The sequence below is a fragment of the Caretta caretta genome, chromosome 3, assembly GCF_965140235.1.
Source record: "Caretta caretta isolate rCarCar2 chromosome 3, rCarCar1.hap1, whole genome shotgun sequence".
In the NCBI taxonomy this organism is placed as follows: Eukaryota; Metazoa; Chordata; order Testudines; family Cheloniidae; genus Caretta; species Caretta caretta.
In genome coordinates this window covers 20724959-20739698 of record NC_134208.1, presented here as the reverse complement: position 1 = coordinate 20739698, position 14740 = coordinate 20724959, and positions in this window count along the sequence as shown.

Here is a 14740-nt window from a genome sequence, read left to right as displayed (position 1 = left end):
GACTAGATGACCTCCTGAGTTCCCTTCCAACCCTGATATTCTATGATTCTATGATTCTATCTTTTACATCTTTGGCTGGCAGCAGACAGTGCAGTAGGACTGCACGCCATCCTCATCTCCTGCCTGCTCGGCAGAAGATGGTGCAATAGGACTGCCAGCAGGACTAAAGAGAATGACCTGGTCGAGTCACTCCTAATTTAGTTCCTGCGCCCATGTCTGCCCAGGCACTCCTGACTGACCTTACCGTGGCAGCCAGGAGCACCTCGGACATGATGATGATGGTTATCAGGCCTATTGCACCATCTGCTGCCACAAGGCAATGGGTTGCTGCTGCTGTGTAGCAATGCAGTACCGCGTCTGCCAGCACGCAGGAGACATACGGTGACAGTGAGCTGAGTGGGCTCCATGCTTGCCATGGTATGGCGTCTGCACAGGTAACTCAGGAAAAAAGGCGCAAAACAATTGTCTGCTGTTGCTTTCACGGAGGGAAGGAGGAAGGCAGGGCTTGATGACATGTACCCAGAACCACCTGCGACAATGTTTTTTGCCCCATCAGGCATTGGGATCTCAACCCAGAATTCCAATGGGCGGCAGATACTGCGGGAACTGTGGGATAGCTACCCACAGTGCAGCACTCTGGAAGTCGATGCGAGCCTCGGTACTGTGGAAGCACTCCGCCAAGTTAATGCACTTAATGCACTTAGAGCATTTTGTGTGGGGACACACACAATTTACTGTATAAAAACGATTTCTAAAAAACCGACTTCTATAAATTGTACCTAATTTCATAGTGTAGACATACCCTAAGTATGGTCTACATTCTTTGTTCCTCCATATATACATTTACATTTAGCCATATTAAAATGCATATTGTTTGCTGGTGCCCAGCTTACCAAGTGATCCAGATCGCTCTGTAACAGTGATTTGAGCTCTTCATGATTTACCACTCCCCCAGGTATCATCTGCAAACTTTATCAGTGATGTCATCTGCAAACTTTATCAGTGATGATTTCATGTTTTCTTCCAGGTTATTAATAAAAATGTTAAATAGCACAGTGCCAAGAACCAAACCCTATGGGACACCGCTAGACACATGCCCGTTCAATGATGATTCCCTGTATACAATTAGATTTTGAGACCTATCAGTTTGTCAGCTTTTAATCCATTTAAGGTGAATCATGTTAATTTTATATCGTTCTAGTTTTTTAATCAAAATGTCATACTGTACCAAGTCAAATGCCTTACAGAAGTCTACGTATATTACATCAACAAAAATTACCTTTATCAACAAAACTTGTAATCCATGCATCTGTTCACTGTTCATTAGTTTTAGAGGAAGCCTTTGTTAGAAAGATATCCATATGCACTGTCCACGACAAGAGTTTTGCTATTCAAACACCAGTTGGGCATGTAAATCAAAAATATTGTTTCTGCTCCTTGAACAGAGGTTATAAACAGGGTGCCCAAAGAAATTGTGACTTTGATTAGCTCAGGGAGAGGGCAGGCTGGGAAAAGCAGTAACTTGGAGACAGAGGCAGAGAGAAATCAGGAGATTATGAGGTCCAAGGGAATTTAAATCTCTTTTCCTGTCCTCTTTTGTACAGGAAAAAGCATTGCATTTGCCTGTCTGAAAATGGCTGGATTCCCCCAAAACAGAGGGAGAGACAAAGACATGATATTTATTGGCTAACAATGCTCTATCATGGCATTAGCTAGGATAGGTATCGTAGTACCATCAGTAACCTTTTCTAGTGCTGGCACTTAATAGCTTTTTCCCGGTATTGATTCTTGCCTTCCCCACTTCTCCCTGTGACTCCATTGCATTGGTTCCACCTTTCTCTGATGACTGGGAGATGACCCATCCAAGCCCAACACATCACATGCCTCTGGATTCCACCTTCCTAGCTGTTATCGCAGGGAAACTGTTCTATGGAGTTCATTCCCCACGTCAGTGTCTGGCCACATATACAGGCAGATAGCTGGATGTCGAACTTCATCTTTGACTGTGACCTTCTGCCAAGTTAGATACTCGCCTGTGGTGGTGCCACACGACCTCCTGTTTCTTTGACCTCTTCTGTACAATCTTCTTTCCCTCCTTCTGTTTCCACTTTTAGAGCCACATAGGGTTTTAGGAATGGCCATGGAAGCACTTCTAGTGTATGTATTCTCAGAAGTGTTTTTGTTTGCTGAGTAGCCACATTGCTTCTGCTTTCTGCAAGCATCCTTGCACATAAAACCTCTCCCCAATGTCCAAGAGCAAGTGAATAAAAGGAGCTGCTAATAACAGAACACTATTAACAGGTTTCATTCACAAGGATGCTCCTATTCATGGTTTTGTGTCATTTACCCATTTCTAAAAGCTCATATGTAGTTCCAAATACTAAAGGCAATATAAATTGCATCAATTGGGCGGAAGGGCTGAACATCAGTGTGAGCTTCACAATATTGGAATTAGGAAGCGATTTGGCACAGCATATAGCTGAATATTGCAGTTTTTATTGGGTTTACAGTAGCAATATAACTTGCTTCTGGAACCTTGAGGGTGTGGGTTGGATGTCAGAAGGAACTGGCCAAATCTCCTGACTTTTGTCAGTCAGTACTAAATGCTCTTTTTTGTGTCTTTTCCAGAGTCTTTTGATGCAAGCATATTTCTTCTTATCACAGAGCCACGTTCTCCTTCTCCTGACTGGCAGTCTTGTAAAATTGCTTTGCTCCCCCTTTGTTTGAGGTCTAAAAAAACATACTAAAAAAATACTAAAAAAACATAAAGACACCTTTCAAAATCACTAATGAGTGTGTATCATAGCAGGCAGTAAATCTACATCATGTATCCAGATAGGGATCTGTCCTTACAGGGATATTAGGAAAGGCTTCGCTTTTCTCCCGAGTGTCTCTGCCCCAGCTGGAAAGGAAGGCTTGAAAAATAAACTTTATGATAGCAACTAATATTACAAATTGTAACACCATGGAATAAATCACAGAAGCCATGAAACACAACCTACCCTGTTTTCAGCCAAATGATTTATTCATGAATGTTTGTAATTCAAATGGATTGTCCATGAATATTCATGGATTACTCCTGTGAAACTGGATATTGTAAGGAAATCTAGGCTAATTACAACCTACAGGCTCTCGGCTGGCATTAACGCAATGGCAGTGGGAACATTTTGGAAGCTGGAAATTCTTATTGGAGTTCCAGCTGCAACTACTTCATGCGGCTGAATGTATACATAGGTCAACAAAGCAAATATGTAGTAGTGCTTGGATGTGGGCTGCTGGCATCTTTCCAGCATATTTGCAGACTGTGCATCATTAAACCAGGAATGTTACATAACTTATGGGGACATGAATAATACACAGTCATGCATAGCCAGCCCTACACACAAGTAAATCAAATGGCTCTTGGGACTGTGTGCCATTAGAGGCAATAGATCAATTTTTGCTCACATTTACAGTGGTGCACCTCCATTAACTTCAAGTGAGTTACTCTGGTGTAAATGAGATCTTAGGCTGGCCCTGTTATGTAGATTCACAAATCACAAGCTGACTTGATTTCCCCTTCAGTAACAGCACTGCAGTACTTTCAGAGGCAGCTTACAAGGCAATTTTCTATCTGTTCCCTGTAGAATACAGCAGTAAATAGACCCTTTCCTCTTTCCTTTCCCCCAAAAGTGAGCTCCTGTGTGGAATTATTCCTAAGAATGCATAGACTAGAGATGGCTGAGGAAAAGCTGTGTCATATGTGTGATATTGCTGACAAACAAGAGAGTTGTGCTAAGCAAGATGTAATATCCAGGTTTTTGCTAATTTAGTCAATGGCGAACCCAGTGAGTTTCTTAGGGAGCTAATAGATTTTAAGGCCAAAATTTACCACTATGTTAATCTAGTTTGACCTTCTCCTTAACACAGACCTCACCAAATAATTACTGCATCAAGCCCATAACTTCTGTTTGAGCTAGTGCATATATTTTAGAAAGATATTCAAACTTAAGGACTTCAAATGGAGAATCCACAACATCCTTAGGCAAGTTGTTCCAACAGTTAATTAACTTCATTATTAAAAATGTGCACCTTATTTCTCCTCTGAATTTGTCTGGCTCCAGCTTGGTTAAAATTTTCTGTTGAAAAAGGGGACAATTTTTTCAGCCTGAATACTCCATTAAATGCAAGTTCCAGGATGCTATGGAGTCCTGGTTCGCGTGGACAATGAAAGACAATTGGCCTGAAAATTCAGATTGCTTGTGTCTCTAAAACCATCAAGAAATAACTTAGCAAAATATCCAATTAGTGTCCAATGGCAGCGTGTCCATTTTCTCTGATTGTGCCAGTGCCATTGTTAAAATATCTTTCGAATAAGATCTAACTCACAGGGTATAAAATGATACCACAAAATACACATTCTGCATGAACCCTCCTCGCTCCAGTATTTGTAAGCTAAAATATGAGAATTCATTATGGTACAGCATGATTAATGAGAATTAACTTGAATTTATGAAATGATAATTATATATGTCATAAATAATAATGAATTAGCATTTTCCCACCCATATGCATATGATCTATTTCTGATGTGTTTAAATTAGTCATGTCAAGGATTCTTTTTATTTTTTTCCCCGCACAGATTAGTCTTGACATGAACATTTATCTAACCGTAAGCATTAATATTTCCTTTTCAGTGGAGCAGGGAGAAGGAGCAGGGTTTTTTGTTTTTTTGTTTTCTTTTTTGGGAGGGAACAAGTTATTTTGTTTTTCTTTTCTTAACTAAGCATCAATCTCTGAGAACCAATGAAAAGATGAGTCCACAGGTTTTTAAATGGAGGTGTTTAAGGGCCTATGGCACTACACTGGTTTACACCAGATGAGGATCTGGCCTTTGGTTAATGGATTTTCTGTACTCAGAGTTTCCCTGTCTGAGATTTTCTCTGTGTTGATTATTTGTGTGTTCAGTACTTTCCTTGTCTTCATAGGGGACTTTTTCAGTTAGTTTTCTTCTTGTGTAAATAGCATTCGTCTGCTGACTTTGAATAGCTCACATATCATGGAAGTTTAGATCAGGGTTTTTGTTTGGCCTCGTGGTGGGGTGTACAAACCCCACACAGGACAGAAGAGGGGTAAGGAGCTGTTCTGGGCCCATGCGGCCCTGCTCCACTGCATCTTCAAAGTTGCCCAGGCTGGAGAAATACCGTAAAAAAGGAAGCAGAGTAGCTCAGTGGCAGGTGGAGGTGAGCTGACCTGTGCTCTGAGCTCCTGAGAAGGAGCACCACAGAAACACTAGCTACTTGAGGCCTGGCAATAGTGGCCTGACCAAGCCTGCAAAGGAGGGACCTGTGACTTTGCGAGGGTACAGATTGTATCTTTTTGGTTTAGTTATTTATTTGTACCCTGTGAGAAGAGATGGGACTGGTAGAAAGTGATACAGGGAGGCAGCCAAGTAGCACCCCCGTGTGCAGGACTGCGCTCCTTACCATTGGGCCCTGGATTGGAGTCCAGTGGAGAGGGTGGGCCCAGGTTCCCCCTACCAAACCCTAAGGAAGGAAAATGATGGAATCTATCCCTCAGCTGGGAACCTAGTTGGAGGAAGACTCTGTAGGTACAAGGGTACAGATGACAAGGCCCCCACCGTGAGTGAAGCCCTGAGGGAAGCCCTGAATTCCTTGTTGAATTCTGAAGACTTCCCCATTATTGGACTCTGTGTATACACACCAAAAGGGGTGGACCTGAAAGTCTGACCTCACTATATGGCAGAGTCACTGAAAAGACAGACCACCACAGGGCAGAGTTGTGGTAAGAAAGGAGAATGCCTAGGAGAAAGACAACCTGCAACAACCCTGACTAACTGCTAGGCAGCATGGTCAGTGAGTGTCCCCCATCACAGGCCTGTTTTAATTAAAGGGGTTGTTTGCAAGATTCACATCAGCATGAACACACTCAAAGTACAGCGTCAATCTGAGCTGAAGTTTTGGTTTGGGCCCACTGATTCTCAGTAACTCCAAAGAAGCAGCCCATAAGCACTATTTAAGACATTAACAATAAAAATAATTTCCAAATACCATGGTAAATAGACAGATGCCAATGTATTTTAACTTATCCTTTGGAATGGCAGTTGTGAATCCATATAATTGATACACAGCTGTCAATTGTGTGCAATTAGCAATGAATCAAAAATTGACTTCCAAAGGGTGAAGTTAAAATGCAATAGCAATTGGGACTGGACAGGTTGCAGCTCAAAGAAGAGTTTGCCCATCTGCCTTGAGACCATTTTCTGAAGTGCATTGAACATTCTCCCCTGCAGCATACATCCTTTGTGCTAATGAATACCTAGACCTGTAAACTCAAAAAAAAAAAACTCAAAATAAAAACAATTATCATTTCATAAAAATCCAGGTGATTTCATATTTATAATAATGTAGCATGTTGTAGAAGGTGTCAAATTTCACCTCATTTATGAAAACTGAACACTTGGCTAACAAAATCAGGAGAAAGATCCGTATTTATAAACTTCAAGTAGTGACATTCTATTTTTACGTTGTCAGTGTCAGTCATTATCAGAATGTCACCTACAAGAATGATTTACCACCAAAATAGCTGTTACTCTGTTTCACGCTTAGAATGAAAGTAGACAGATTTAATATGAAAGCTTGGAGAGAGACTACATAAAGTTTACAGACCACCTCTTATTGCACTGAGTGTCTTACTATATGAGTCATTCCATTGACTGTTCAATGTCACTACTCACAGAGTAAGGCACTGCTCAGTCTGAAGAAGGGTAGCAAAATTGGGCTGTAAAAGATCGTAAGAGTTACTTTGCTAGATTATGCCTCTTTGAAAACCAATTAAGGCAATTACTATGCCATATTTAATTCAAAAGTTCAAAATGGAAGCTATTGCAAGATGTTTTATTGTGTTTCTCATTTCATTAATCTTTCTCTATAACCTGTTTTATTGGATGTGAATTGCAGAAGCACAGCTCCACATTCACATTGTTCAAAGAGCAGTATGAGGGCTCAGGCAACATATGGCAATAGCTAATGGTTATGAATAAACCATGAATCGTCAAAATTATTAATAACTGATAAAGACCGAAAAAAGCCTTTAGCTGAACAAAATGAAAGAATGAGAGCATGCAATATACCTTGGAGAAATGTGCCCTCATTTAAGAAGTGAGCATTCCCAGGTCCTGGAGCCCTGGATTTAGCAGGCGACTGTGTGGAGCCAGCTATCAAAATGGCTTTAGCAGTAGTGACTTCAACAGAGTGTATAGTCTCATAGAATCGAATGGCGGAGGTGGTGATAGACCGGCAGAGACTAGATTGCTTAGGGGATTGGTAATGGGATCATCATGGTATCATTTACCACTTTTATTGAAACATTCATCAGATGATCTCAGAGGGCTTTTTCATAGATTTTTAGATTTTTAAGGCCAGAAGGGATATTAGATCATCTAGTCTGACCTCCCACATAACACGGGACATAGAATTTCATCCAAACCCTACACTGAGCCCCAAAACGTGGCTGCTTTACAAACACTAAGGCCCAGATCCTCAAAGGTATACAGGTCGCTAATTCCCATTGGCACCTAAAAAGCTTTGACCATCTGGGTCTAATGGCCTGATTCTGTAACTCTTATGCCTGCCAAGAAGCACGTGCACACACAAATACTCCCATTGATTTCAATAGGAGTTCTGACATCTGTAAATATCATAAGGCATCAGGGTTGCAGAACTGTATCCATTAAAGATTTAGGACTTAGTTGTGTGTCCAAGACACAGTCCTGGGCAAAGGTGTAACCACTGGAAGGCCTGGTTGGGACATATTCCCCCCAATCATTTTCCTCTTTGTTGATGCTCCCAACCACCTCCCCAATCTTCCCACTTTTGTTTGAGGAGTTACACATTAAAGGCTTCCATTCCTTCCCCAGGAAGAAAGGTGACCCTTAGACTGCTGCTTCTCTCCACCTAATGGAGTAAACCTTTCTATTCCCCTGCCCTACTTTCTGGGTTGCAGACCACAGGAAAACCTGCAGGGGGAGAAGGAAGTACAAATATTATAGTATTACCTTAGATGGAAACAGAGCCTTGGAGGCTTTCATTTGGATAGTGCCAGTTGAAATCCAGCCCTATGCAGCAGTCACTAACTGCCATCTGATGGCACTTTGCTGAGCTATGAGAAATTAGTGTATGCAAACCTTGTGTGCCAGCAGCACGTATAAGCACATGGTGCTGTTTGAATGGTGCTCATCTATTGCAAAAATGTGTCTTCTGGAAGCTGCCATACCATGGGAAACAAACACAAACCACCCTGTTTTCTGCTTTTACCAGACATATTGCAATCCATCATGGACAATCAATACTTCAATTATCTCACGTTTTTCTAAATTCCCTCTTTTCAACTCACAGAAACACTTCTAATGCAGTATCCCTAACTGTAGCTGATCAGGAAAATATTAGCTTGTGGAGTATTATTCCTATCCAAAATTGTCAGGGGATCAGTTTGAGCAGAAACCCTGTGAGGAAGTAACTACAGTGTTAGTCGGCTTGATTCAGCAACACCAAGATTATTAGACAATAACATTCCCACATTTAGAAAGCTGGATATAGTAGCCAACCATTAGAAAGCCTATAACCTTATGCAGCACATATTAGATGCAAATACACATCCCCAGGCATACTAATCTGGCAACACCACAGATTATTGGCCCATATGTTATCTCATCATAGTTCAAATAGTTAATATGATTTTGTTTTAATACAGGTGAACAAAACATTCAAAGTCTGGGTTCTGTTCAGATAAATACCCCAAATTTGGGATACTTAAATGATCATTATCCACATTATTTGAACCTCTTAAATTTGTAAAATTTGGTAGAAAACTTATGAGAACAGGCATTTTGGGATGTATAAGTAGGGGCATTGCCAGCAGATCGAGGGACGTGATCGTTCCCCTCTATTCAACACTGGTGAGGCCTCATCTGGAGTACTGTGTCCAGTTTTGGGCCCCGCACTACAAGAAGGATGTGGAAAAATTGGATGTGGAAAAATGTGGAAAAATCCAGCGGAGGGCAACAAAAATGATTAGGGGACTGGAACACATGACTTATGAGGAGAGGCTGAGGGAACTGGGGATGTTTAGTCTACGGAAGAGAAGAATGAGGGGGGATTTGATCGCTGCTTTCAACTACCTGAAAGGGGGTTCCAAAGAGGATGGCTCTAGACTGTTCTCAGTGGTAGCAGATGACAGAACAAGGAGTAATGGCCTCAAGTTGCAGTGGGGGCTGGTTAGGTTGGATATTAGGAAAAACTTTTTCACTAGGAGGGTGGTGAAACACTGGAATGCGTTACCGAGGGAGGTGGTGGAATCTCCTTCCTTAGATATTTTTAAGGTCAGGCTTGACAAAGCCCTGGCTGGGATGATTTAGTTGGGGATCGGTCCTGCTTTGAGCAGGGGGGTTGGACTAGATGACCTCCCAACCCTGATATTCTATGATTCTATGATTTCTTGTGAGAATTCTGCTGGCTTCCGTCTTAAGTCAGGCCAGGAATACTGATGCACATAGAGCCTTTATTGTGGAATTTCAGCACTTCCAGCTTGGAATCTGGAAGCCCAAAGAAATGTCTCTAATTTGGGGATGTGAAATAAACAGGTTACATGTAACTACATTTTGTAACAAGACATGATCTCTCAGATAAACCTGCTCAGTTTTGGGTCAGGTCATTTGTCCTATGGTAACTGCAAATTCAGTTTTTTACAACTAGTACTCACAAGCAATGAACCTGTGATTGTGGGACATGGAATTCTTTAAAGCAAACACAAAGTACAGGGATAATTGAACTGCCCTATCTCATGCAGGCCGTGTGAAGATAAATACACTGAAGATGGTGAGATGTTTAGATTCTACATTGATAGGATGCATATAAGTAATGTGGAAGGATTGGAAGGATAAAAACATTGTACATCAGTGTGAAGTAGTATATAATTAACGATTCTAAAAGTTTTCCAATATATTATTGGATGAATTTTTAATGGTGGTTCACTTTATTCTTAAAAATCTGTCTCATGCATTTTAAAGCCAGAAGTGATCATCATGATCATCTAGTCTCACCTCCTGCACATCACAGGCCATAGCACCTCACTCATCCACTCCTGCAATAAACCTCTAACATCTGGCTGAGTTACTGAAATCCTCAAATCTTGTTTTAAGGATTTCAAGTTACAGAGAATCCACCATTTACTCAGTTCAAACCAGCAAGTGACCCATGCCCTACAATGCAGAGGAAGGTTGTAGAACTCCTTGAATACCTAGTTGTCTGAGCTTCATGATTATATAAATATATGGACACAGGAACCTAAAACACTTGCAGTGCTTGACAGCCACTCAAGGATGGATCCTGTTAATTAAAGGAAACAAAAACCAAACATACTGTCAAGCTGTCTTGGTTTCAAGGAATACGTATGTGTGAATTGTGGCATAGAATTTATGAACAATTCATGAACAAATGAGGTGATTTATCTCATGTGCTTAATAAGACAAATCATTTGAGGATGGTTACAGAGCATGAAACTTATACCTTATTTTAGGAACATTTAAAGGGATAGATTACCCCTGGGTAACTAACTCATTCTTCCAACAAGTTGATGTGGGAATCTGAGTGGCATTTCAGGACATGCTAATTTCCTAGGGAAAAATTGGTATTGGATGTAATACTTCCTGAGATTATCTAAAGTACATGGACTATGCTGCCACTTACTGAGCAGCCCACACGTAGAGATGGGCAAAAAGGAGATGGTAGAGTGGCTTTAGCCTATAGAAAGAACTTCACTGCTTGGATTTTTCTTTTTGAAACCAAACTGAATGATGGTTCTGATCCACATTCCATGTTGTTTAAATACCCCTCTGTTTAAATTATTAATAATATTTGAAATTGTTAATATTAATATGGGAAACTACCAAAGACTAATTTAACTATAAATTCCTTTATTAAATCCAAAGGCCAAATGGTACTTATACAATTGCTCTAAATATGCTTAAGAAGCCTAAATAATAAGCAATTTATTAAATCAAAACAGTAAGAAAATATAAGCATTTGATCAAGATACTTACAAATTGGCTAAACCCAGGGGTGCTTAGGCCCAATATTGTCAGACTGGTATTAGCAATGAACCCTTTAAGAATTTACTTTCTATTACCCTTTAACAAATAAGTGTGGTGTCATTGTCAATTACTGACTTCAGCTAAAAAAAATCTGAGGCAGCTCCCCCTTATTTCCAGTCTTAATCCACATAAAAGTTACAACCTTTCTTCCCAAGGTCTTTCCTCCCCTCCTTCTTGCTGCCCAGTGATTTTTCCATTGCACCTGGGTTGATGTAGCCTTTGACATTGGTGTGTGGATTGGGAAGGGCAATGCTGTCTCATTGTAAGACAGATTCTTTTTGTCTTATTTAAAAACATCTGCAGTCACCCCTATTGGTCCGAGGCCTTCATTTTAGAAACTTCCTCTTAAGTCATTAGTTATTCATTGAACCAGCCTTCCTCCCTACATTTCTTCTGGCCTTATAACTTATTATTTTCAAAGCCTTCCTTTTACTTGCTCATCAGGGCCTTTCTTTACAACACATATATTTTCTTAACCAAATCTAAGATAACCCAAATTCTTTAATTCATATTTATCCTACACCCTAACTTTAGGACGGAGGGGAATTAACATCCACCTTCCATTTTACTTGACAACTTCCCCTACAGTTCTCAGGGGTAAAGGTTCAGCTAGGTAGTTCTGATTTTGGATGAGCTCCACCCAAATGCCAGCACACTGCAAGCTGTGGCGATAGCTAAGCAACCCAAATGATCTGTAATTACAGTACACTGCAGGTGACATATTGTTTATGCTTCTCATAGCATCACTCATGTGACAAACTTCCATATGTGAAGGGGACAAAAAATCAGAGATAAGAGGAGAGAGCTGGACAAAACATCACTTTGCAAAATACTTATGGCAAAGGTGTAACATAGCCAAACATTCCTGAAATTAGCCAAAAATTCTGCAGTGTAAGATTTCTCATTTTCTCTGAATCTAGCAAAACTGGTACTAATTTGTGAATGCTGAAGTTATTTTGTCAATTGTATGGTAGCAAACTTCAAACTTCTATGATTTTTTTAATGTTTCTAGTTCATTTATATCAGAGATACTTTCACACTGCAGGTTCCCAGCACACATACCCAACCTCACATAGAGACTATTTTTATACCACAGTTCTTATAGTGCCTAAGTTTTCCTCTTTGACTTCTCACTCATCTTAGTAATTGTTATGTTCACAGCATATAAACAGAGAACTTAGACAAATCTTAAAATACTGTTGCTTGAGTGTTGCAATGTAACACAGCTTTATTTCTTAACATTCAGAATGATAACACACAAGAACACCAAAATTGAGAGAGAGACAAAGCAGGCTGCTCCCAAACACAGAGAGGCACAATTCACCCCACCTTACTCTAGTCGGGTTCTCTGCAGAAATGACTCTGATCACACACTTCTCTGCAATCAGGAACAAGAAACCCCTTAGAAGTTCAAACAACAAGGAGTCCTTGTGGCACCTTAGAGACTAACAAATTTATTTGGGCATAAGCTTTTGTGGGCTAGAACCTACTTCATCAGATGCATGGAGTGGCAAATACAGGAGCAGGTATAAATACATGAAAAGATGTGAGCTGCTTTACCAAGTGTGAGGTCAGTCTAATGAGACAATTCAAGTGACAGCAGGGTACCAAGGGAGGAAAAATAACTTTTGAAGTGGTAATGAGAGTGGCCCATTTCAGACAGTTGACAAGAAGGTGTGAGTAACAGTAGCGGGAAATTAGTATTGGGGAAATTAGGTTTAGGTTTTGTAATGACCCAACAACTCCCAGTCTTTATTCAGGCCTAATCTTATGGTGTCCAGTTTGCAAATTAATTCCAGTTCTGCAGTTTCACGTTGGAGTCTGTTTTTGATGTTTTTTTGCTGAAGAATTGCCACTTTTAGGTCTGTTATTGAGTGATCCAGGAGATTGAAGTGTTCTCCTACTGGTTTTTGAATGTTATGATTCCTGATGTCAGATTTGTTTCAATTTATTCCTTTGTGTAGAGACTATCCGGTTTGGCCAATGTACATGGCAGAGGAGTATTGCTGGCACATAATGGCATATATCACATTGGTAGATGTGCAGGTGAACAAGCCCCTCATGGTGTGGCTGATGTAGTTAGGTCCTATGACGGTGTCCCTTGAATAGATATGTGGACAGAGTTGGCACTGGGGTTTGTTGCAGGGTTTGGTTCCTGGGTTGGTGTTTTTGTTGTGTGGTGTGTAGTTGCTGGTGAGTATTTGCTTCAGGTTGGGGGGTTGTCTGTAAGCGAGGACTGGCCTGTTCCCCAAGGTCTGTGAGAGAGAGGGATCATCCTTCAGGATAGGTTGCAGATCCTTGATAATGCGCTGGAGAGGTTTTAGTTGGGGGCTGTAGGTGATGGCTAGCAGTGTTCTGTTACTTTCTTTGTTGGGCCTGGGTACCCTTCTGGTGCTGTCAATCTGTTTCTTCACTCAGACAGAGACAAACACCTACAGGATCTCTATCAAGCATTCTTAAAACTACAATACCCACCTGGTGAAGTGAAGAAACAGATTGACAGAGCCAGAAGGGTACCCAGAAGTCACCTATTACAAGACAGGCCCAACAAAGAAAATAACAGAATGCCTGTACCTCAATTTACCCACCTGTAAAATGGGAATAATCATTTTATCAACCACAGCAGGATGTTCGGCCTACCCTGGTGGGCCACGTGCCAAAGGTTGCCGACCCCTGCTTTAGCATATGGCAGGAACCCTTTGTCTCCCAGTTTGGTTCCCATGCCCGGTCAGTAGTATTCATACTAGTATTATGATGGAGTCTAGTACCAGGTGACTTGGTCACATGCTTCTGTAGGGCTACAACAGTCATGAGACAGAGGCTGTCTGTAATGTCCTCAGGAAGGCTTCCCAGGAAGACTTCCGGGTGGGAGATTAGCATCTTCTAAGACCTATTGTTCTCCTTTATGGCCTTTCCCAGCCAGTCTTCTAGACTGATTTAATTCTGCCTAGTGGGCGTTCCCCAGGTGTAAACACATTTGTAATAGATGCTTAACAATATTCCTAACTTCAGATACAAAAATGTTACATGCATACAAATAGGATAATAATATTCAGTAAATAATAACCTTTCCACTGATATCTCACATGACCTGTCTTGCATAAAATACATCATAGTTATGCCATAATCATATCATAACAATATCTCTATGAAGAATATGGGGCGTAGTGTCACACACACATTTGTCAGCTTTGCTTTCCCTTTTACCTACACAGACCAAGAATCCATCCAAGACACAAGTCAGATTTCTGATTTTACCAGCCTTTGAAGTCATTTTGCAGAATGTTGAGGGCTGTGTCAACAGGACACATACAGAAAGTAAAAAAAAAATCCTGTTTGTATTTCTTATAACACTATTAAATGTATATCTATATCTAACACTGTTCATTATACATTTCTTTACTTATTTCCCTGCACAAATTCAAGTTCAAGTAGTTGTAAGTTCTAGTTATTCTGTATGTGTGTGTGGGGGGGGAGATACAGATTTTAAAATTTGCAATTGAACTTAATGAAAACTTGCCCTACCCTTGAAAATTTGTTCGCCAGGTGAGCTGTCCCATGCTAACATTGCTTTGATAGTGCCATGCTCAG